This window comes from Bombus pascuorum, chromosome 10, assembly GCF_905332965.1.
Source record: "Bombus pascuorum chromosome 10, iyBomPasc1.1, whole genome shotgun sequence".
Lineage (NCBI taxonomy): Eukaryota > Metazoa > Arthropoda > Insecta > Hymenoptera > Apidae > Bombus > Bombus pascuorum.
Window position 1 is genome coordinate 11,634,453 of NC_083497.1, and position 23,605 is coordinate 11,658,057.

Sequence of the window (23,605 nt, forward strand, 5' to 3'; positions counted from 1 at the left end):
TAGTCTATTTAAAGCTATCGTTTCTTTTCCTCGTGATACTTATAGAAGGTTCCGATCTGATCAATCGATCTATAAACCTTCTTTTGCGACGTATTGAAACTCGTCACGAGTTATAACGAGTTTCAAGTATCAACATCAGGTAGCTTCACACGTGGCCGAGTGAACGATTCGTTCCGTTCTTTGTTCTGCCTTTTTCGCTTAAATTATCCAGATCTGGTAATTTTTCTTCTTCTATTCGCCGAACCCTGACATCGTCTAGCGAAAAAAAGAAGTATTCGAGCTCGACTGGATGTCGACGAGCCCGTAACGAAACCACGACGCTGATTATAAAACCATCGCACAATATGGTCTTGATGAAGCCGGCTTTTCCCGCAGTCGTTCATGCGAGCTCGTTCCACGAACACCCTTACCCCTATTCAGCGTACAGCTACGCGGACGCGTGAGTTATTTCTGTTGGCCCCCTTTTCCTTGCCGTTGACGGCGACCAGCATCGGGATAGCGTGGTTGTATATAGATGTCGCCGCTGATGACAGAGCAAAGGCAATAATTATTGCAGTGCGCGAATCGCGATTACAGGGCAGCTGGTTCGCTCGCACGAGCAGAGTCGATCCGGGCTCGGCGCGACGCGATGTAGCGACTCGTTTCGTTCAGCGACATCGGTGCATCCAAGCATCGCGGATGCTAGATAGGCTCTGCGATCCACCTACGTACACATATCGACGGAAACTGTGCACGAAAGCGCCCACGTATACCGTCATTTGCACGTCGATATCGATGTTTATGTATCGATATATCTTGACCTGTCTGGAAGTCGATTCCCCTAGAGCGTACCGCGTCTCTCCTTGGCGTCGCCGTTACTTTCGCTTCTCCTTCCCCGTAGCCATAAATTTGCCAGTCGTATAAAACGTTTCGGAGAGTTCCTTCGAGGATCCACACTTTTCCCGTGGACACGAACAGGGACGCGATCTACGCGTCGAATCGCGTTCGTGTCTTACACTTTGCAATCGTGGCCAGCCTTTCTGTCCTTTCGTCGACAGTCGACCTACTATATGTGTAGCTACTAGGTTGTCCGAAAAGTTTCTTTCGTTTCATAAGGTGATAACAGATGAAGAACAATTTCTGTTTTATATTATTTTATCGAATTAGGTGTGATTCGTTTCGTTCTATTTTGTATTATTATGTTCGTGTTCGATAAACTGATATAAAACAGAAAACATTGTGCGTCTATGATTTTCTTATAAAACGAAAGAAATTTTTCGAACAACCTAATACAACGAGGGACCAAAATTTTCAAGTGTATATATTCAAGTATATGTGACTGTCTATCTATCATATGAAACGCTTACGGTAATAAGTGTATGTACATAAGCAAATACAAGTGTATATACAAATGTAATTAAATATGTATAGAAGGAAATCAATTAATTATGTTACTTTGCAACTTATAGCAAGACAGGATTCGCGTTATGGTGACACTTTATCGATGTATAAATAATCAAATAATATAAGTAACGTCCGTTCATTAACATTTATTACTATAAGTGCCGGTATGTACGATTACATCGTTCGAATACATTTAATAACGTAAAAAACGTATAGTTGTTTTTATTTCTAGCCATAAGATTTATGTATCGGCGATCTTACCTTCGTTCGTCTTTTTTCTCCATTTTTGCAAGCGAGTGAAGATAAAGATCGTGCGATTTGCTTGAAATCTGAAAAGCGCGCACAGCTCAAACTCTAAACAGGGCAAACTCGGTATCTAACACGATAATTATCGCACGCGCAACGCTATCGACAGAATAATTACCAGGGCATACAGTATAAATTCTGTAATGAGTGTAAACATCAATATTTATAACGCGGTTGCCAGCTCAATTTCCCACAATGTTATAACGAATACGATGAAGATACGTCGATAACCGACTTCTCCACTTTATTCCATTGCACGTAATTACGCTCTTACTCACCGACCATAAAATCCCGATCACGTGATCGTGTTGCGGACATCCGTTTTATATTTTCTTTTCTCTCTTTCCAACTCCCTCGGTCTTGTTTCTCCTCTCTCCATCTCACCATCTTTTTCTCCCGTTCTACGAGCACAAGATCTACCAAAGAAGGTTTTACACAGCCTTCCTTGGTATCAGGAAACCAACAAGATACGTACGCGTAAGGTGTTGCGAGAGATCACCGATCTCCCGTACCTTTCTCCATTGTCTCTACCTGAATCTTTAAAATTCTGCCGATTTTTTCATCTGTTTGTAAACGAGACGCGAAATTGATATCGCGTTTCGTTTCGTTTCGTTTCGTAAGACCTAAATTTCATCTTCTCGATAGAAATAAGGAGAAAGGCAATGATCTATTGAACGACTATTCGAAGGGTTTAGAACACAGACGATTCTTACCAATTTTTCCAACTTTATCGATAGCGATGCATTTTAGTAGTAAGAAACGGCACTCGCAACATGACGTAGTCGATATCTTGAACAACGATCTACCTCTTAATTGATCGTCCAATGAAAATTAAGTGATTGTAGAAAAATAAACCTTATTGTAGATCCACAACTTCGTGCTTTAATTACGTGTAATTCTTCTGCCATGCAATTACGGACACAGTTATTACCTTTTCTATAATTGGATATTATAGTAGAGTCTCCATTATCAGAACTGCCATTAACGATTCGATCGATTATCGGAACATCGGTTAACTTCCGTCCAACGTTATAACGAGCATCGAGTATTTTATTTCATAGCGATAGGTTTTTTACAGTATTTATTTCAAGCTACGAACCAACCGAAAAAAAGCTCTTTTACTGCCACGTGATGATTAACGAATCAATGGAATAACAAAATCGTTCAATAAAACGATAATAAGAATCGATGGAAACTTCGAATACGGTTCTTTACAACAATACCAATATTCATAAAATAGTTGGAAATAAATCACCTCCTCTTGTCTAAATACTACGTTGCTCTGTTATCCGAAAAGTCTGATTATCCGAACAGCGTGCGTCATTAGTTCGCATAATCAAGATTCTACTATACTTACTTCGGAACGCTACAATGCTCGAATGTCACAACTAGTAGCAAAGTCAACGATAAGCGTCACGAAATCTAGAAATTTTTCTACGGCGCAGGATCCCTGGAAACGAGGTTAGAAAAGATTCTGCGCGATCGTTCGACGACATGGTATTCGCGTTCCTGGCGCCGTGTCAGTCCACTCAGGCTCCATATTCTGTCGGACACGGCAGACACCTCGGCTAATTGTATAAATTATGTATGCGGCTTGGACCTTTGCCGACTCGTGTCGAGAAAATACCGTGTCTCGTGTTCTCCTCGTCGTCGGTGGTATTCTCGTGGCCGTGAACGACCAAGCCAGACGTTCGACGAGAAACCAAGGGGGAATGAATTCTCTGGAAGAAAGGGGATGTTGCACAGGGGATACCGATTTACGAGCTTGCGCATCCGCTTTGCGCGAGCATTATTGAGATTAACAGGCGTTCGTACGGTTTCTCTCTCTCTCTCTCTCTCTCTCTCTTTCTGTCTCTCACCATCGAAATGGTTTCTCAATCGTCGGGCAACTCGGAGCCAATCCGCTCGGAAAACTGAGCGAGAAAATCCAGACAGTTTCCTGAATCGTTATAGAATGACTTAACCAGACCACCCAGCACGAAATAAATAAATTAAAATAAATTAGTTGGAATGATATATTGTGGAATTATATAATTATATCTTGTCGACTTATCTTTAAATAACATTGACTACCGTTCGAACATAGTCGATTTATTTCGATAAAACATCTATAATTATATCAAAGACGTGTGAAAAATTTTCATCCAATCTGTTAAGTAGATCTTAATACATTGCAAAAAGTTGGAAGAAAATTATAGTTTTTCGTGCCATTGTAACACCACAGTGCGTAATACACGTTCTTCGATCAGATACAATCTTATTAATTGTTAAGGATATAGAATTCTACATACACACACACGCACACACATATTGTTAAAACTATGTTGTTTGAAAAAATGCAACAGAAAGTATCGATTCTTTCCTAATGTTTATCACCCCTGCAGAGTCGCCCCCTTGAAGAAGAAGCGGATCGGATGTTCTCGGCGAGAGAAATCCGAGCGTTATACGAAATACCGCGGATGTTAATAACCACGAGATAGAATCGCACGCACGCATGTGTTCGTTGAAATTCACGACGCGAAATAATAACACGCGCGCGGCCACAACGAGGGAAATTTATCCTCGAATTACCAGCAGCAAATCTATTGACAGCCTCTGAACGCCGATCGAACACGAACGGTCGCAGTTGCCCCGGACAAAACATGAACCACGCTACCGACCAAAGTGGATGATTTATCATGGAAGCGTGTGTAGCGGGAAAATGATACAAAATGATGCCGACGATTCTCCGTCTTTCTCTCGATTGGATTTTTCTTTTTCTGTGTCGAAGAGGAGCGATCGAGTATCGACGCGCGTCGCATATCCATAAGACTGTCGAACGTACGTGTCCAAGAAACGACAGGACGCGACGCTCGCAAAACGCAGGAATCTGCTTTCCAGCGTAATATCTCCGTGATAAATCTCACGTCGGACTACAAATGAATTTAAATGACGCGTATTCGTATGCGCATTGTTAAATGGTTCGCATAGTTGGAGAGACTGTAAGGCGCGCTTATTTTCGCCTATTCATCGGACGGACTACGAGGTAGTACGATCTTGGATCACGTTACGGGTTTCGCTGGCCAGCCCCCTGGTATGGTTATTATCGAGATGACAAATAAAGCATTTTATACGCAACGCGATAATTCATCGCGGCCACGGTCATGGAATGTGGCGAGATGTTAAATCGATAAAGCGTTTCGCGGCGAAGAAAAGGAGCGGGCGAAAAGTACGGGCAGGGAAAGGGAAAGAATTATGAGAGTTATTATCGAGTTCGTCGAACAGTGTTATTTGTCCAAGCCAAACTGCCGGATCTTGTACTTTCGGCTTTCTCAAGGAAAAGTACATTGTCGATGTTGCACTCGTGCTTATTTTAAGAATCTGTCGACCGTTGCGACCGATTAATATTTAACGTTTTCACGAGGCCAGTTTGTCGCATTTCTATCGAAGTAGATCTCTGTGTTTTATTTTGCTGGGGTAGTTTCATAAAAACGAGCATTCGCTCGCGCTTTTATTAATCTAGCCATCTTATACTCTGGATGGAAAGAAACGAGACACAACACAATGACGTAGAATTTACGTATAAAAATATTCGCGATTACAATACGATGCTCTTAAGAAATAGAGCTATGCACGTCGACTGTGAATCGAAGATTGATATTGTTGCGCCAAGAATCGCGATAAGGTTCGAAAATTTCGCTGGTATATGATCGTTGTAACGACGGAATCACAGAAAAGAAATGGAACGTTCGTGCGGCGATAATCCATAACGGAGGCAGGTGGTTTCTTAGAAATCTCTATAAAATATGTGCTGCGCGCGTGTGTCGTACGCGCATTTACGTAAGCGTCGGACATGCGAAGAGGGAATTGCAAATCGGTGAACGAGGGGAGATTTACGGATCGCGTTTATGCAAACAATAATGCGCCTTGGCTATATAACCGGTCTGAACAGAGGTACGCCGGTGTTCGAGTCGGCTGGCAAAGGATATCGACGTACAAGAATTGGTGCTGTTAAAGCTCGAACGTCGGAGGTTAGGTCGTTCCCTCAATGATTCACCGGATAATGGAGACGAATGCGGCCATAACTCCTCGTCTTCGTGCAACGTGTGTACTGAAAAGCTACACTGTTCCTTGCCTATTGGCCCGGTACCGTTTACCAGCGTCCGAGTTAACACGGTTTGCGATCACTTTGCTCTAACCTTTTCGTTATTTCTTATTTTCCACTCATGGACATGTTGCGCAATCTGAGCAGCCCGAGTACGGCAATACGAGACTCGTGTTCAGACAGCCACGTTTCTAAATTGCCACGAAACGAAGTGGCAAACGATAAAATTGGAGCGGTTAACAGGGTCGCGAAGTGGAGACCGAAGCACGCTGAATAATTGTCCGTTCTTGGCACGAGCGATGATGTTAATAGGCGCGAGTAACCGTGTGTATTCCGTGGCGTTTGCAGTTCGCACCTACATGCACGTACATAGTTCGAAGTTTCCCTTTCCACATGGAACTCGGTAATTACCGCGCGCGCTACGGTGTAATAACGAGTTACGCCCGGGACACCCGCTATTGGGTCGCGAGTAAATACTATAATAATATGACTAATGGCGCGTTATGAATTACAAACCGGATAATGAATAAAGTATATATACGCGTTCGCGCTTTCCCCCTCTCCCCCTTCCTCCTCCTACCCTGATCGTCCTTTTTCTTGTGCCCGTTTCAGCGGTATACCTGTTGCCCGTTATTGGCTTCCATTACGTGCACACACGTGGTTGCGTCTACTCGCGGCAACGCAGAGAAACCAAACAGTGGTAGGGGGTTGCAGAAAGGGATAAAAGGGAGGGATAAGAAGGAAACGAAAAAGGAACAGAGGAGAAGGAGAGTACAGAGAGACTTTCGTCGAATCGTTATCGAAGGTCTACCAGACAGATGAGAGGAACTGATCGCGGACTGGCCACGTTTACCAGGAGGATAATCGAGCGCAATTTCTTGCCTCTTTGCTTTGGAGCGGTTTCACACCTCGGTCGCTCTTTCTTCTTCCGTTCCGACGTTCCTTCTCGGTCGGCCGCAAACCTCATCGAGAGCTCGCGCGGCTTCGAGGTAAAAGGTTAACTTGATAACCACGCGGTAACCGCGGACTAACCGCTGGCAAGCCCAGCCGGACCATAGCTCGGACCTCGGCCGCAAGTCGAACGCGAGCCAACACGTACGAGCAACTACCGTAAGAACCCTCTCTGTAAGCTACGTCGTGTTTTCCCTTCGCTACTTAGAACCCGTGATTGCGGTCGCAACGACTTACCATGCCACTTTAAACGGCTGCATATTTCTCCATAATCGCACGGTCTGCGTCTTACCCGAACAATCCTTGGCACGAGATATCACTTAGCTAGTCAGCTGTGACGCGATTCTCTGAAAATCCAAATTCGCGGAAACCGTTTTGCAGATTTTGGTATTTGTAGCGAACGTTCTGCGAAGGTATCGTGGCTCCTGGTAGCTCGTTTCGTCGTCAGTTTCGTGCAACGTATAATATCGATGATCCGTGTCGAGCAGAAAGAGAATCTTCTTCGTTTGACTGGTACTTGAGAAAATTGAACAACTTGCTTCAAAATAGTCAATTAATCTGTTACGACGTATAGTTGCAACAACGATAAACGACAAAATAATCGTACATTTTTCCCCATAAACTCGTGATTGAACTCGACATGCTGTCGAGAAGAAACGAGTGGCCGGATACTTTCTAAACGACGTTATACGCCTATTGTAAATTATAAGCTTACTCTTAGATACAGAATATCGAAACATCGAAATGGAGAAAGATTAGAAAAGTTTACACGTTGGTTCGCGCGTTAATGTAATCCAGATATTATCGAGGTCTCACCCGCAGGGGGTGAGTTGACCGGCATCGATCGAAAGAGGGACACCCTATCGAAGATCGACAGCCGAGTTTACTTCTCGCTTTCCACTTAGCGCCTACATGACCGTACATCCTATTGCATTAGCAACCTATTTGTAAAGATCGAAACCACCCGCGGTCCAACAATGCCGCGAAGGTGTGTTCGACCGGGAGGTGATCTTTCGCAGCATGCGCCTTCCCAGCGGGTGATCGCTTGTTCCTTTCGTCTCGGTGACTCTACAATACGACGTGCCATCTTTCCGTTCTCCTGATGCTTGTAACCGTTCTTCGACTTTGTAACTTCACGCCGTTGATTCTCATTCGACCCGAAGAATTCAATCTATCTATCTAATCTGCGCTGCTTCTCAACAACCTGCACCTCAAAAATAATACCTACGACCATAGAATTTTCACCTTTTTACATTCCTAATCGTGTCATCGTGATTCCTTTAATAAAATTTTGATTCCACACACTTTTGAAACTGTTTGAAGCTCAGCGATCGAACGAAATTGAAATAGTCATCCGAACGATTCAAGAGTAGCGAGAAGAGATCTCCATTGTACGATCGAACCAACCGATATTATTGAATCGAATCGATATTGTCAATGTTATTGGCCACAAATCGCAATTCATCGGTATCGACCAACTCTCTTCTATAACCAAATGAAATTTTGCCAATTATAAGTTGCCGGATCATTCAAAATTGCACAGTTTTAAAATAAAGATCCGTAACCTATAACCCGTAACTTATCGATTCGCTAACATCGTTAATTACTAAATTATCGTGCAAGAAAATGCAGATTCGGTTCTGTTCGTATTATTATTTATGGATTTCCAATGATGCCGGTATTTTCTGCACTTGGCTTATCCTTCCTTTTTCTCCTTCTCTACGTCGCTTATTCGCACAACAGCCAAGCTTCTCTTTGGCGAGAATGGTTGTACGTGGGTACGTGCAGTAATCAATTAATTTACCGCAGTGCAGTACGCAGGCATCCTCCGACTCACCCTTGTACTCCGGCTCGTCGTCCGCGTTGATCCACGTTTACTTTGTGAGCGGGTATCCGTGTAGACCGACACCAGCACCTAGCACGGATATTAGTCGAGATTGAGTCTGGAGAGCCGGGACGGATCACGTGGATCCATTAGCCTTTATACGCGCGTAGATGTTACATCGAGATAAGGATGCCATACCTTCTCGATCGGTCGAACGTCACGATAATTAGAAAATTAAATTGTCTGCTTGATTCGGGATGCTGGACCAGTCTTTCGAGAAAGGACCCGTGCACCTGCTAATTTATATTTCATCGCAAATCTTTTTTCGTGGATAACGTACGCCAGCATGTAACACAGCGTTCAACTAAATTTACGCTTTATCCTACCTACGCACACAGAACAAAAAATGCTCGTCTTTGAAACTCGAATCGCGATTGCATGCTCACGAGGGTTGTATTTTACCTTTACGCTGCGACTCTTCGTTATAGTCGATCGCTACCAGTTTGGTAAAAAGTCGGATTTTCCTTTTATTAGTAAGAAAAACTAATCGAGAATCTGTGAGAAGGATCTGTGTTCTTCGAGGATTGAGATTCAAAAGTAGTTGGGGAAATTAATTACGCAGCGTGAGAGTTAAAGTACCGGCTCAGGTATACGTAGCTTTGTTCAGGATCGACGTAATCAAATCACGCGCGTGCAAATTACACGTGCAGTGAATGACGTGTGGAACATGGTGATGTGCAGAGCGTCTTATCGCTAACCACGATACCTCTGGACGACACGAATCAATAAACGCTTGCTACGCTTTAATCGAACAGAATTTCTCGTGCCGAGATCTCTTCGAGAAAGTAGCCTGCAAGAACGAAATTCTTGTTGGGAAAAAAGTAACCACCAAGTCGAAGGAATAAGTATTATAAATCGAAGGAATAAGTATCGTAAGTCGAAGAGATTTCTTACCTTGTTCTTTTTTTCGCACCGCTATCGTGAAAGAGGAGAGCTCGTAGATTTACTACAAATGCAAAGAGAGTCGGTTGGAAAGCGGGGAGACTTGGCGATATCTTAGCCGGTCCACAGATAGGCTTGAAAGATAACCCGAGGGCTGGTGGGTGGTTGATTTAATGCCGAGGCAACGGACGAACGTGGGGTAACCTCGAAGCGAGGGACGAACGGGCGGGGGTGACTCTCTGATATTTTAATACGACGGGGGAGCGTGATGCTCGGTCATCCATCTAACGCCACGAGAGCTGTTAGTGCGTGTGCACGCTCGATTTTGCATACACGGAAATCACGATGCATTCCGGTGGTAACGTGCACGAGGAAGAAACCGCCGGCCTCGTCTGGAACAGGAAGGAAGACAGTTTGTTACTATTATCTTCGTTCCTGTCTATACACTCGTACGTAATTGTGCCGCTTGATGAAAACAGGAAATGTTTGACAAATTCCGAACCAGGTGTATTCATCGGAAACACGAAGATTGTTAAACTTCGCGTTATTATTCGTATGAGAAATTTCATAAAATAAGTTGGCGAGAGACAAACTTCTTTTTTTTCTTTTTTCTTAGGAATTGAATTACGTTTTTAATTAATGAAACGAAGAATTAAAATTAATGGAAAATTAATAGCATAAAATTGAGGAAGACAGCGCCAGTTTTAACAAAAATGTATTTTTATATTTATTATATAACGACTCATCTTTTGCTTTTATAATTTGGATCTTTCTGTCGCGAGAACTGCGACAATCTCCATAATTTAGTATCGTTTGACGAATGCACAAGATCTTTGTTCTTCAACTTGGTACCATTATTTTCTCGTACAGTCGTCAACGTGAAAACTTCTAGCAAGACAACTTGGAAACTATAGAAACATCGCTTAAACTTTCCACGGAAGACAAACGTGTCCCTTGTTGCGTTGAAACGCGGCTCATCCAAACGATTCTACCATCGCGTTGGCAAAAGCCGACTGTGAAAGGAGCGTGCGAACCAAGTAGGCAATCAGGGTAGATGCTCGTAGATCGCGTCTAGGCAGAAGGGCATTTTTTCTCGATTAGGTTCCCACATATTACCAAACCACCCCCGCGACGTCGACGTCGACGTCTCGGGTCTCGCTTCGTACATCCTTGTGCTCTGTTCGCTCGCGCTGGCTTAAGCAACGTTTCGACGTTGTTTTTTGTGTCTGGCGGGCCCTTCGCTGGTCAGGTCCATGGTCCGCCACGATTTAGTGGCCTTAATTGCAGGGTTCAGCTATTTAATTACCGGGTTTGGGGCCCTGCCGCGGCCGTCCCTGGCCCCCTACACGCCCGGTCAAAATGCGAGTACATTCATACGCGAGCACACGTAGATGCGTTTTGGTCAAGTCCACCCACAAAGAGAGAGACCAAATCCTTTCTTCCGACGCGAAACCAGATTCGCGACACGAGTGGGAGATTTACTCTCCGATCGATCCGTAAGACGATCTTTCACCCTTTCCCGAGGGTTTACAAGTTACGTTACGAAAATGTACTCACCCTCGTGTATACATCGTTTTCGACACTGGCTTCGGTATATCCATTGACCAGCCACCATCTTACTTTACACCCACGTATCACTTTACGTGCCCCACTCGTCGCCCGTCTTCCTACCACGAAGCTACATCGCGGCATATATCACCTTTGCTCGCACCTCGGCCCACCTTCTCGCAAACCTCGCCGCTGTTGAGATGCCAGGAGTCTGCGCCATTTTGGTACATCGTTCTGAACTCAAACGAATCTGTTAAAATGGTTCTTCGTTACTTTCCTTCGGATTATTTCTTACGAATCGATTTTTAGATTTTGATGAAAATAAATTTCTGTAAACGAACCAGAAGACGTCGCAGAAATACAAATACAGTGGAGTGTACGTCTTGCACGAAATGCCTGCTGTAAATTCATACGAATAGAGCTCGTTCGATTCTCAGCCTGAAATATCTCAATTTCCATAGATCCTACGAATCGGTTTTTATATTCTGATGCGATACCGGTGAATTATGATGACCGAAGGAAAAAAAATTCACACGAGATGGTCGTCGATCGCGTCGTAGGCGAAATGACCGGTGTAAATTCATGTGAATGAAGCTCGATTCCTCCTGACCCCGGAATCTTTCAATCCTCCCTAATAACAGGCTACAAATCGGCAAGAAACATAGGGCAACTCTCAGCTCTCTGCACGGCGCTACCAAATGATTGATAAGTCCATAAAGCATTCGCTGCATCCTGTTTCTCCGGTGGTTTCCATTCGGTGTTGTCGATGGTGGCGAAGCTGTTGATGCCCAAAGAACGTGCACAGGGTTAAGGACGTGCGTGCCACGATTTTTTGGCCGCGGGTGACGCGGTGACGAGATGATGACCGACCCCGAAGTTGGAATCATCGTGATTACCCCGCCCGCGTAACCCGTAATGCGGACCAAACCACCGGAGCAACTGCCACCGTGCCATGTACTCGTTTCTCTCTCTTTTCTTTTCTTTTTTTCCTTCCCTGATCCTTGCCATTCGACCGAGTACCATACCTATTTCCGATCTGTGCCCGCTAATTTATATTATTAACCCGACAGCAACTGATCACCTCCATTTCTCACCGCGAGCCATGCCACGGTCCCGGATTATTCTCGACGTCGGCAGATAAGGACTAGATTTCTCTCCCGGCGTGAACGAATTAATAGGACCTCGTCTGCCTGTTGCAAACACCGATTAATCTCACCCCATTTCGTTATTTTTTGTACCGACATATCGAGATGCGTCATGAAAAGCGATGTTAAAAAAGGAATAGGAATATAATATAGGAATCATCTACGTTTCGGTGAAAACCTTCATTCGTCTAAGAAGAAGAATACGTTTGTCTTTGACGCGATTGAAAATACGACGCTTCGTTTCCCTCCGTGAAGAACAGCACATTCGTACGTTTCGAAAAAAGGAAGCATGTCGTTTCACCGTGGAAACGAACATAACTGACCAACGATATAACGTCTTACTCTTCGTTTGCAAAACGGTGAAACTATCCGTAACGAGAGACAGGATACGTTTTTTTTCTTGGATAACTGAAATATGCTACGTTTCGCAACTTTGCGTCTATCTAAACGACGTATTTTACGTTCAGTACCGAGTACCCCCGTTTCCCTATCTCCGGCTTTTTTCTCGTGTTCTTAGCAAAACGAATGTTTCCCTTTCCGGACGACAGAAAAGAGGGTTCGATCGATGTATTCCGGAAGCACTCTAACGCGTAATGCTCCCTGAAACCGGTCGCATTCTCGATCGACTGTTATTTTCCTGGAATAGTTTGTACCCACGAATGCCGAATAAAATCGGTGGATCGTCTCATAGACAGCAAGGGTGAAGAGGTTGGTGCACGAGAGCTGGACATTGAGCGAGTCGATTAACCGGCGTGCACCGACGAGAGCCCTTCCCGCCCTTGGGAACGCGCGAGAGTTTTAATTGTAGGCCGCGGCCACCATAGGGGGAGGCTATTATTCTTTCTCTCTCGTCGGTAACGCGCTGTCCCGAACGCCGATCCGTTTCTCTAAGACTCGAAGAAAAGAGAAGAGAAACGAGAAAGGGAGAAAGATATAATAACAGAGCGCTAGAGCCCGCTCGCGCACGAAAAGAACGACCATCCGTTCTTTTCGTCCGTCCGTCCATCCGTCTGGCAGTTTCATATCCGAGGGAACACACGAGTCTCCACCGGCACAATTTTTCATCGTGGATCCCGTGTGCCGCGATTCTACGCCGATACGCCTCTTTCCGTCTACTCTCGTGCCATCCCCCGGCCCCTCATTCATCATCCCTTAACGCGATCGGCGTTTACGTCGTTTCGGAAAACCTCGTTGGCGCCACCTGGTCGAATATCGATAGATCGACCTACCTCTAACCGGGAACGTTTACAGGGGGGCCAGCCTGTACAACCACCCTCGATCAATCGTGCCCTTAATTAGTCCAACATAACTCATTCGTTAAACGAGCTGAAACGCTGGAAGTTTAAGAAATCATTTGGTTTTCGGGGGTAAACCGATCTTCGATTTCTTCGAACGTTAAACATCTTCCGATAGGAGAATGTAGCATTTGTAGGCGGCATCGAATCGAACGAAGAAGGCTCTCTGGTGATGCAACCGTACAACCACCCTCGATCAATCGCACCCTTAAGTAGGCCAACGTTAACGTACTCGTTAAACAGGCTGGAGTTTCAGAAATCATTTAGGCTTCGGTGAAGCACGTTTACTACAATACTCCGCTATTGATCCGCATCATGATGCGGAGATTTATAATGCGTATGCACTTGTACGTCATTGCATAGGTATATATTTACCGATATTTCTTAAGAATCTATCAATTAATCTATCGATATATGTATTTTCTTCTCTCTTTTTAACTGGTTTAAAATATCGAAAAAATGCCGTGAAATATCTCGACGGGGAAGTCTAAAATTACCGAACGATTAAGGGGCGTCGGTACTTTGTGACGTCCGATGGCATTGAAAGGGAACAGGAGGGTGGTGGTATCGTGTGCACGAGAGGCGCAAAATAAAAGTCCGACAATCGACTAAGTTTAAAGAGCGTCGAAATCCCTTCAACTATCCCGCTCGGGGAGACGGAAGACTTTGTCGGCGAGGGAAGCCGCGGTGTCAGCGAAGCAATCCTTTCGGTCCTTCCATAACATTCTAGCCGGTGGTGAATGGAGATCACACGCGGTTCCCACTGTATCGAGTTACAAGCGAAGGGAGACGAAGAAAGAGCAAGAAGCACTTTGGCATTATGCGTCTGAGGGAGAATACGAATCCATTCACCGGCAATCATCCGTTCACCCAAGCGTTCTTGCTCGCCGTCTCGTTCATTCAGGCCTTGTCGCTGTTAAACTAGCTCGAGTAATTCACACTGAAACGGGGAACATCGCTCGTCCGAATCGTGGAAGAAAGAAAGAGGGCAAAATATCCGAACGTAGCGCTTACTTTCGAAGCGATTTCCAGGCAAAAGATCCTCGATCGAGTCGAATAATCGCGAACGATCGATCGGAGCGTCAGCCGAGCCTACGAATGGAGAAAGTCGAGTCGTAGATCGCGGATTAAATGTCGCCTTACAATACGTGCCGTTTAAACGAGTTGTCGGTATATTCTATTCTTCGATCGTTCTACGTCTTTATCTTCTTTCTCTTCAGGTGCAGGTGGAGATACAGCTCCGAACTTCGTATTATATAGATCCCAGAACGCAGGAAGTTACAATTAAATGGAACAGTTCGTCCTGTTTTTAAGCAATAAAGACGTAAAACGTTATTCTCGTAGAATAAAGCGAAGTTGTAGGTAAAATCCAAATCCGAATACCATGGGAATCGCTTAGAATCGAGTTCCACCGACGATATTGCTCTTCGGGGGTTGCTACAGTTGCTTCGTTGGTTGAATTCTTTTCGAATTGGGAATTTGTTCGTCCTTTATCTGCAAATGTTTCTTTTGACGATTATTTGCTTAAGAAAGGACCGCGTTATACGAAGTCGTGTATGAAGAGCGTCAAGGAGAATCGATGTTTAATTAAAGAAAATGATGTGGTAGGGTTACGTAAAGATAACTAAGAAGGGTCGGAACTGGAGTACGACGGAGAATGGTCGTGTTGGTGGCACGATAAATTCTTGGCGAGTACGCAATATCATTAGCGTGTACGATAATAGGTTCGATCCCGAGGCTACGATCGTTACATCGGTACGCTGGCGGAGATCGAACGCTAAAAAGCGGCGCGCATCGACGCGGTAACGTAAACCGCGAGCATTACGGATAGATAGAGCACACTATCCTGCTATTACGTTACGCTGCGAGTTACTTTATCGCATTAATCTCGTGTACGTGCTGGCGGGTTTTTCTGAAAGTTTCTCACCTGGTTTTTAATTGAAGCGATAACTCAACGAGGACCACATATATCAGGGCTTCGTTGTTTAACTTGCACGACCGATAGCCGGCTATTTTCTAAACGCGCAAAATTGAATTAACCGCGCGAACGACACGCAGCGACAAATACAGCCACGGCGTTTCGATAATTGAACTTTAATTGCCAGCTTTCGCCAATGAATAATCGCGTCTCGCGTACGCGATACGTTTAACGCATGCTTCCACGACCCTTAAACAGACGATATCTCATTAACGAGATTGCCGCGATTACTTTCCACCGGCTTATTCGAGGAATTCCATTAACGCGCGCGCGCCAACTCCTCGTATGAGAAATGTCGGAGCCGGAGCGTTGAACGCGGCAACCCCATCGTTGCGCGTATACCGTCCCTGGAAGATTACCATTGACTCCGTAAAATCGAAAAACCTGTTCCACGACCGTAACGATATACTAATATCTCGGACCTAGTCGTCGTTATCTGCCCATTCGCCTCCCACGCGCGTGACCCCGAACGAGTATCGGCACGGGCACGAATGGTACAAGAAGAAAAGAAAGGGGGTACTGGCGAAAGGCGAACCGGCCCAAGGGGTGGCGGGTATATGGAGGTGGAGGATGCGGAGTAAAAACAACGGCTACAAAGATAAAAGCGAAAGCTAGAAGAGGAGGATATAAGACGATGGGACGAAAGAACGGAGTCGAAGCTGAGAAACTGAGAAAGAAGAAGTAGAAGAAGAAGAAGAAGAAGCAGCGGTGGTCGCGGCGGTGAACCACGTGATCGCAGCGCGTTTTAATTGGTCGGGAGTGCGGTCTGCGGTGCGATGGAGGGAGGACGAGAGACAGACAGGGAGAGAAAAAGAGGGAAAGGGGGAACGGAGAGGGTTCGTTAGGGTTGCCACAAGGATTAGACAATCGCGAGGTTGTACGAGGAGGACCGTTGCGAGGGCGGGCGCTGCTTCTGCCCCACCAGTAACACCTTCCAGGATGGGTACACACACTTGTGGGAATTCCTGCGGGACGTGGCCCGACCACTGGCGTTTCACGCACACTGTCGACCTCGCTGCACACGCATTCGCGTATCCATACGGACACCTATTCGTGTTAAAAGACGAGAACGGTGCCGCGGTGTAGAGAAACCGAGAAGGAAGAGGAACGGTAAACAGGGAAAGAAGGAGAGAGGATCCGCCTCCGTAGACGCGTTCTCCTCTTCTACGTGGGGGACGAAAAAGCTCAGTTATAATTGTTGCACGCCGCGAGCTGCACCTCCAGTCCCTCCGTCTTGTAATTGTAACCTCCTTCCGCATCGCACAGGACGCATCGCAACGACCACGCGAAACGTCCGCGTTTCCTGCGTCCTCGACCGACCTCCTTGTCGACTGACCTCCTCTGGTTGCCTTCTGTGGCCAACAGCCACAGAAATTACTGTGATTACCAGGATATACGAGGGGCTACGGCAACCTTCGAACGGACTACCGATGCCGTGGAGCGCTTCTGCCGCACGATCGACCTCCACCATCGACACCAGATTCCCTCGATACTCGAAGGATCTGTAACGGCAGCTTCTCCTTCGTAACAATCTCGAACCAATTTCGCAGCGATCCGTCGTGAAAACATGATCATTGATCTGTGTGCTCGAAACGCTCGTTCGCAGTTAATCCGTGAGATCCTCTGACTCGACATTTAAATGTCACTTTGTGCATGGTGCGCCGCGGTATCGTCGGTCGATTAAAACACAGAGGTTTCGTGTAACCATAGTGCACAGACTCGTTGATATATATTTTTATATCTATCGGAACATAGTTCGTCAAGACTGAAGGTGTTTAAACATGAATTGCGCGTATCAGTATTCGCATCCTGCTCATCCGCAGAACGTCATGACCATACCGCCGACGGCCGTCCAACAACCTCAACATTCCACGGATACGGAATATCTCGAGGTAAAGTTTGTCAATAATTATTTGTAAAAATTAGCGTTGTCGAGACTATGGTGGATTAAAGTAGTTTGCGCTTTCTGTCAAGCTGCCAGTAATGTTTGACAGAATCTATCAACAGCATCTGCTCCCTTCTGCGACGACATCCTGGGCGGTCCAGCAACACCCTCCCGTTAATTGTTCATCTCCCAGTAGCGAAAGAGGCCAATGCGAAGCCTCACGCACCCCCGAGTCTCCTTAACGCGTTGCCAATTCATCAGCGCTCGTTGAGAATTCAATTTGCGCGATTGCCAATCGGATCTCGCAATTGAATTTCACGATCCACGGTCGGGGTCATGGAAAAATTTGGCCAAACATGAAGAATCTGTATGGCAAACGCTTCGTTGCTTACGCAGACTCCGCTTGTCAGCGATTGTACAAAGTGACGCGACGCTCGCGCTCTGCCACGTGGAAACGTGGTCCGAAAGCTCTCATTAACGAGCGTAACGATGTTCGCAGCAATAATAAATCGGAGTTGATCGGTTCGCGTGAAAGGTTGCGGAAAAAAGTCTACTTTCACGAGGCTAAAGGCTTCACGAACGAACCAACGAACGAACGAATCGTCGCGGAAGAGAGAGGCGCACGAGAAGGAGAAAGAGAGACGTAGCTGGGGGATATTAATATAAGGGCTCGATACGTAATTATAGTGATTACCGTATTGCCAGGGGGCGGACGAGGGCGTCCCTCAGTTTGCACGTCATTTTGCAATCTCAACTTCCAACGAACATGCGCGCGAATTTGTCGGCGATCCTCCATCAGGCTAATTGTTTCCCCCTTTTTGCGCTAATTCTTCACGCTCTCTTCGCTCCTTTTGTTCAAAGTACCGCGTGTTCCGGAAGAAAGCCACCGTCGCCACCTCACGCTTTAAATATTCGTCACCATTCGGTGGCATGTCTCTGTTACGCGCCAATCCTGTCTGTTCAGGCTAACATAAGATAAGTTTGTCTACTCGGTAGAATATTTCGTTACGATATTTGGAAACTCGACAAATTCCGTTACGAGAGTTACGAGCGATTTCTGTCTGAAAGTAAATTATCCCATTGGTTTCTAGTCGCTTGGTAAACAGTGAAATATATAGTTACATTGGCAGTTCGACGATCATAATTTTCTACTTAATAATTTCGACTCGTCGAAAGGTAAGAAGTTTGTTCAGTTATCTTTGGAAGATATTTTGTGGCTTACTTTCTTGTTCTTGCACGATAGCCTCTCACGGATTCAAATAAATCTACCATATGGTTATACGAATCATTTCCTCCTTTTTGACATCTTTCCTTCCTGTGTTCCAAAGTACGCAATATTTTTTCGTTGCTAAACGAAAGATTGATAGTCACGTAATATAGAACGAATTTGATTATTCCGTAGAAAATGCGAGACTAGACTTTTACAATGTCGAAGCTCACTTTACCGTATCTCTAGAACTTGGTGTCGTTCATTGTCATTACGATAGCATTCCTCAAATAATCTATAATTATTAGTTTCTTCGGCAATTACGCTAATCCTTTCCTATATTATCAATAACCACTGTTTTAAAATAGAACAACGATTTATGCTATTTGTAGAACAACGTTATTTGAACTTAACGGCTATGACGTCAAACATAATGTTACCTGGAAAATTCGCCTGTTACGATTATTCGCGTGTAAGTAGTCGATTCCAGCGCGAGTTCTGTTATTCTTCCGAGCGTTCGTAAAAGCGGCGCGAGTTCCTTGTTTGCGGATTACGCGCCGACAGAAAACCGAGTACCGCATGAGTTACGAAGGATCGGCTTCTCTCCTCCATGTGGAACACCCCATAAATCTGGCCAAGAGCGTCTCTCTATTCCGGACCACGATACACACGGAACCGCGAGTTGTACGCCAGCCTCGGCCCGGCCAACGAGTCCGTAAATCAGTCCTAGACAAGTTTCTCTTCGCCTTGTTTCACGGCAAAACTAGCTGCTCGACCTTAAAAGCCTCAAAGAGACGCTGCCGAGCGCCTCCTCTTCCAGCCGTTCGTTCGCAGAGACGAATCGTCGACGACGGTCGAAACAAGCCACGCTAGTATTTATTTGATCGTGGTCGGTGTATCGTTATAATTCTTTTCGACGATTAGACTATGACACGTCTGGGTCGTTTCGCGCTGAGAATAACTCGATCGATCAATTTTATAGTTCAAGTTTGCATGTCTTAAGAGATGAAGATTCTCGACAACGTTGTACGTGTAAAGGGACCGACCCTCGGACGATCTGTGTACGTATCGTCGATGTAACGCTAAATAGAAACTAACCGTATCGTGAAACGTCGACATTTATTGACAAAGTTGAAATATTGTCAGTATCATTGGTCGCGTTAAGTCTGATACAGACAGCCGAGTGTCTCGCGTTCTAGCGGCCCGCTTAAATACAAATTATCATTCCGCTTAAATGAAGCGTACAAGTGCGCGAAAACGTACGCGGCGTGAGCATCGATAATGAAGTCTTTGTCTCCGATGTTTGGCATAAGCAGGATCGTGAAAATGCGTGGCACAGAGAGTTAACAATCGCGTGCAGCAAACGAAACATTGTAAGGCTATATGGTTGAAAGAATGTTTGCACGTTATCAACGCTCTTCCATTACATACTTCACGTGAGTGTTTGATTTATGAAACGAGCATTGGAACAGGTTGACACCGTGTGCCCGTGCTAAAATACTGCTTTTTAACTGCACTCGTTGCCCGACGCGCGGACTATCATTACACCCTACGAGTTAAATATTTTCAGAGTCACATTGAAAACAGTCCGCAATTATTACGCTCTTTTCCCATTATCACGAACGCGATAAATTACGAGCGTGTTGTATACGCGGTGGTTTCATGCCGACGGTTTAAATCGCTTTTTTTACCAACATAATCGGCTGCTTCTTCTCGTCAAAACTCGATAGCGATAGACTAAACAGGATACGGGGGTCGTAGTGGTTATTAAGCACAAAGCACCTTTTCGTGGGCCAAGCAGCCTGCTACGTAGCTGCTACGACGATAGCTACACGACTCTCGCTCTAGTCTGCTTTGGTGAATCTTCATTTTCGACGGTCCCAGCCGCTATATGCGAAGCTGGTTCCTTGGTAATTATTAGTCCATCAGCATCTCCCGATGGCCACATGGCCGTATAAGAGGCAAAAGGCGAGCTGGTTCCAACGCGGACCATCTTAGCATCGCGAGACCGCCCTGTCATTATCCGCCCCCGTCAGGCCCGTGGGCCCCATTTCCCTTTCAACCCTGTTCGCCTCGTCTCTGTGCCAATCAGCGATCCGTCATTTCATAGACCCGATATCGTTCGATCGTTACCGAGAAAATCAATCGTCGCTCGTTGATCGACTTTTCCCATCCGATCTTTGTTCTTCCTGTTTTCTCCTCTCTCTTTCGCCTCTATCTGTCTTTCTCTACAAAAATCGTCGACACGTTCGCGTGTACGCGATCCGACTGCTCGTGATGCTTAATAAATAAGGTGGCTCGTTTTTATACAAAAATCTAAAAACGTGGATGTTGGAAACGAAGGGAAGAGAAACATCGATCAGAGAGACAAAAAAAAAAACAACTGAACACCCCTCGAGGAGAATCTCGCACCCTCATTTGCACGATCCAATGCCGTTTCCTCTTTCAAAGGACGTTAACGCCCGATTCTGCTCCGGTTCATTGTAAAACATCCCTTTTCTCGCTTCCCATAACAGTTGCCGTTATCCTGTGACCTCGAGAGCGGGTGGGGTAGATCGCACCTTTTGTTGCCCGATTGCACGCGATCTACGCATCATCGTCTCCTCGAATCGGTGGGGGATGACCTCCGATAATGCCTCGCGTTCCGCGAAATATTTGTTCGTCGATTAGAACTTGTATCGATCCTCGTAGTCCTCGCGAGCAACCAGGTAGAAAATTAAGATTCGAAAGCAACGTTTCTACGTTTTACCGTTAAACGTGAGGATTCGAAAAGAATGTGAAAGTTCAGGATTGGACGCGAAGATTCGGAATCGAAAGCAAGGGCACAAAATTGGATACCAGCATTCGGAATAAAACGCGTGAATTTAGAACCGAAGATTCGAAATTTAACGCGATTCCACGCCATTTCATACCGACTGCGAGTAATATTTGAATAAAAATGCAACGCTTGGAATACAAAGCCATATTGCTTTTTCCACGATCTACGTTGCGCATTTTACTTCGGTAATTTATTAATCAACCGATCGAAAAATGTATCTACTGTCGGAAAAAGTGAATCCAAATTTCGGTGTATTATATCTTCTTTACAAAACCGTACGAAAACACGTCGACTATCAAACTACGACTAATGTAAAGATAATCTTTCTCGCAGGACAGAAAAAGATTCAAACGTCGTTATTATTATTATTTATAATTAAAATAACAATTACCAAGCGCACATATTCGTCGTTAGCCCATAGCCAAAGTGGAAATTGTTAAGAATAGTTTTCACTGAACGTACGTATCTACCTAAGTTATTCGGAAGGTTAGGAAATCGATGATCCTTGCGAGACGTCAGCTATAAATTAACCGCGGAAGTCACGAACATGGCTTAGAAAATACCTTGCTTGTCCCAGCGACGAACGACGAGGAGCAGTTATGAATGGACCGCGATTAGACGGTCGCTTCGCCACAGTGGCGCCTCGATTCTCTTCCATTATGGAAAATTAGGACCTAATACGATCCCAACGCGTCTGTTTCTACGCTAACCATTGGCGTAGTTTCTCTACGTTAGACCGTATCAATTTGTAATCGTATCAATCTGCATTATGCATAATGACGTGACTAAGCTAGCTACTAAAAAGATGATCGAATACGCCACTGGGATCAGGAGTCATAATAGAGCCGCGTTCCTTGTTCGCTAAAATTTTATCCAGTATACAGCGGGTTGCTTTATACGAGCAAGTCGATAGCATTTGAAATTCAAACTCCTCGATTAAAATCACATTAGACGCTCGTAAGACGGTATTCTCGTGATCTTCTTGCGTTCCCTTTTCATGGATCTCGCCAACAACGTCATAATGCTCCGAATCCTAACCGCGGCTCGCTCAAATCGTCGCAAATGTCGTTGTAGATTAAGCGATAATTTATTTCACCGGGCAAAAAGTCGATCAAGATCCGCGCACTTCTTCAACAACGTTGCTACCGTAAGCAGAACGAGACGCGTTCACACAGACGTCCGTATTCCCTTTGTCTACGATACGACGTTCGTGGAGCGATGCCTCGTCGATATGCGCTGTCACTCATAACTATTACGGTTAAACCAACCACTCTGTTACGTTGATGTAATTCGAGCACACTTTATTCTACTCGAATCTATCTGACAATCTTTCGGTAATTTGTTTTCTTGACAGTTTCTTTGATTTACGTGGACACGTAATTAGCGTGCGATTTTCAAACACACGAATAGCTTATATCTGCAAGCTTATTTATTCATCGCAGCAGGATAACGTAAGCGAAGATAAATCATCGGACAGGTTTAAGAAATATTCTTTGGTTTCCTCTCTCTTTCGATCAGCGAGGTTGATCAATATGGTTTCTCAGCGACTCTCGAGTATTCTTATACTCGTAGCCGGTAGAGCACATTTTTCGAAACAAAGTTGCGAAAATTAGCCAAAGCACAGTTTCGATGTGCGAAAGTTCGGAGATGAGAAAATACCAGGCCCGACGAATACAGGGAAGCGTGACAAATCGGAAAAACGGACGGTTTCCGCAAACGCGTGGATTCGATTTGTATATCAATTACGCAGCCCCGGTCGATGAACTTTGCTGGTTTCGTTGGTATCAGATAGTGGCATGTTGGTATTTAAATACCGGCGACGTGCATACCGTTACGTCAAACATCGAGGCTCGAGTTAATACGACAACTTCGGGTCACGTAAGCCTCCGCTTGGAACAGGAGACGAGCGTAAGAGAAAGAGCGAGAAAGGGAGGCAGAGGTAGGGACAAACGTGGAAAGTCCGTGGTGGATAGAGGTGAAACGCCGAGAGGGCACCACCAAAGTCGTCGTACGCGTGCCTCCTCTTCGTGGCGATGCGGTGCGCGCGCATTTCACGGTTAAATTATCGAGGGGAGGGTTACGGATTGGCGGCGGCGGCGGCGGTTGGAGAGAGAGAGGGAGAGAGACAGAGAGAGAGAATGCTTCGGATGGAACACGAGGAAGAAGGAGGACGAGAGAGCTGGAGGCAGAGAAATGGGGAAAGAGAGAGAGGAGGAAAGAGTGGGAGGAAAATCGGTG

At 45.3% G+C, this 23,605-nt stretch overlaps 1 protein-coding gene across 1 annotated transcript in view; it reads right to left on the minus strand.

The window, feature by feature from the left end:
- LOC132911512 (uronyl 2-sulfotransferase-like) overlaps positions 1-23,605 on the minus strand; it is a 238,650-nt gene that overhangs the window by 113,008 nt on the left and 102,037 nt on the right. The gene's annotated exons all lie outside the window — the stretch shown is intronic.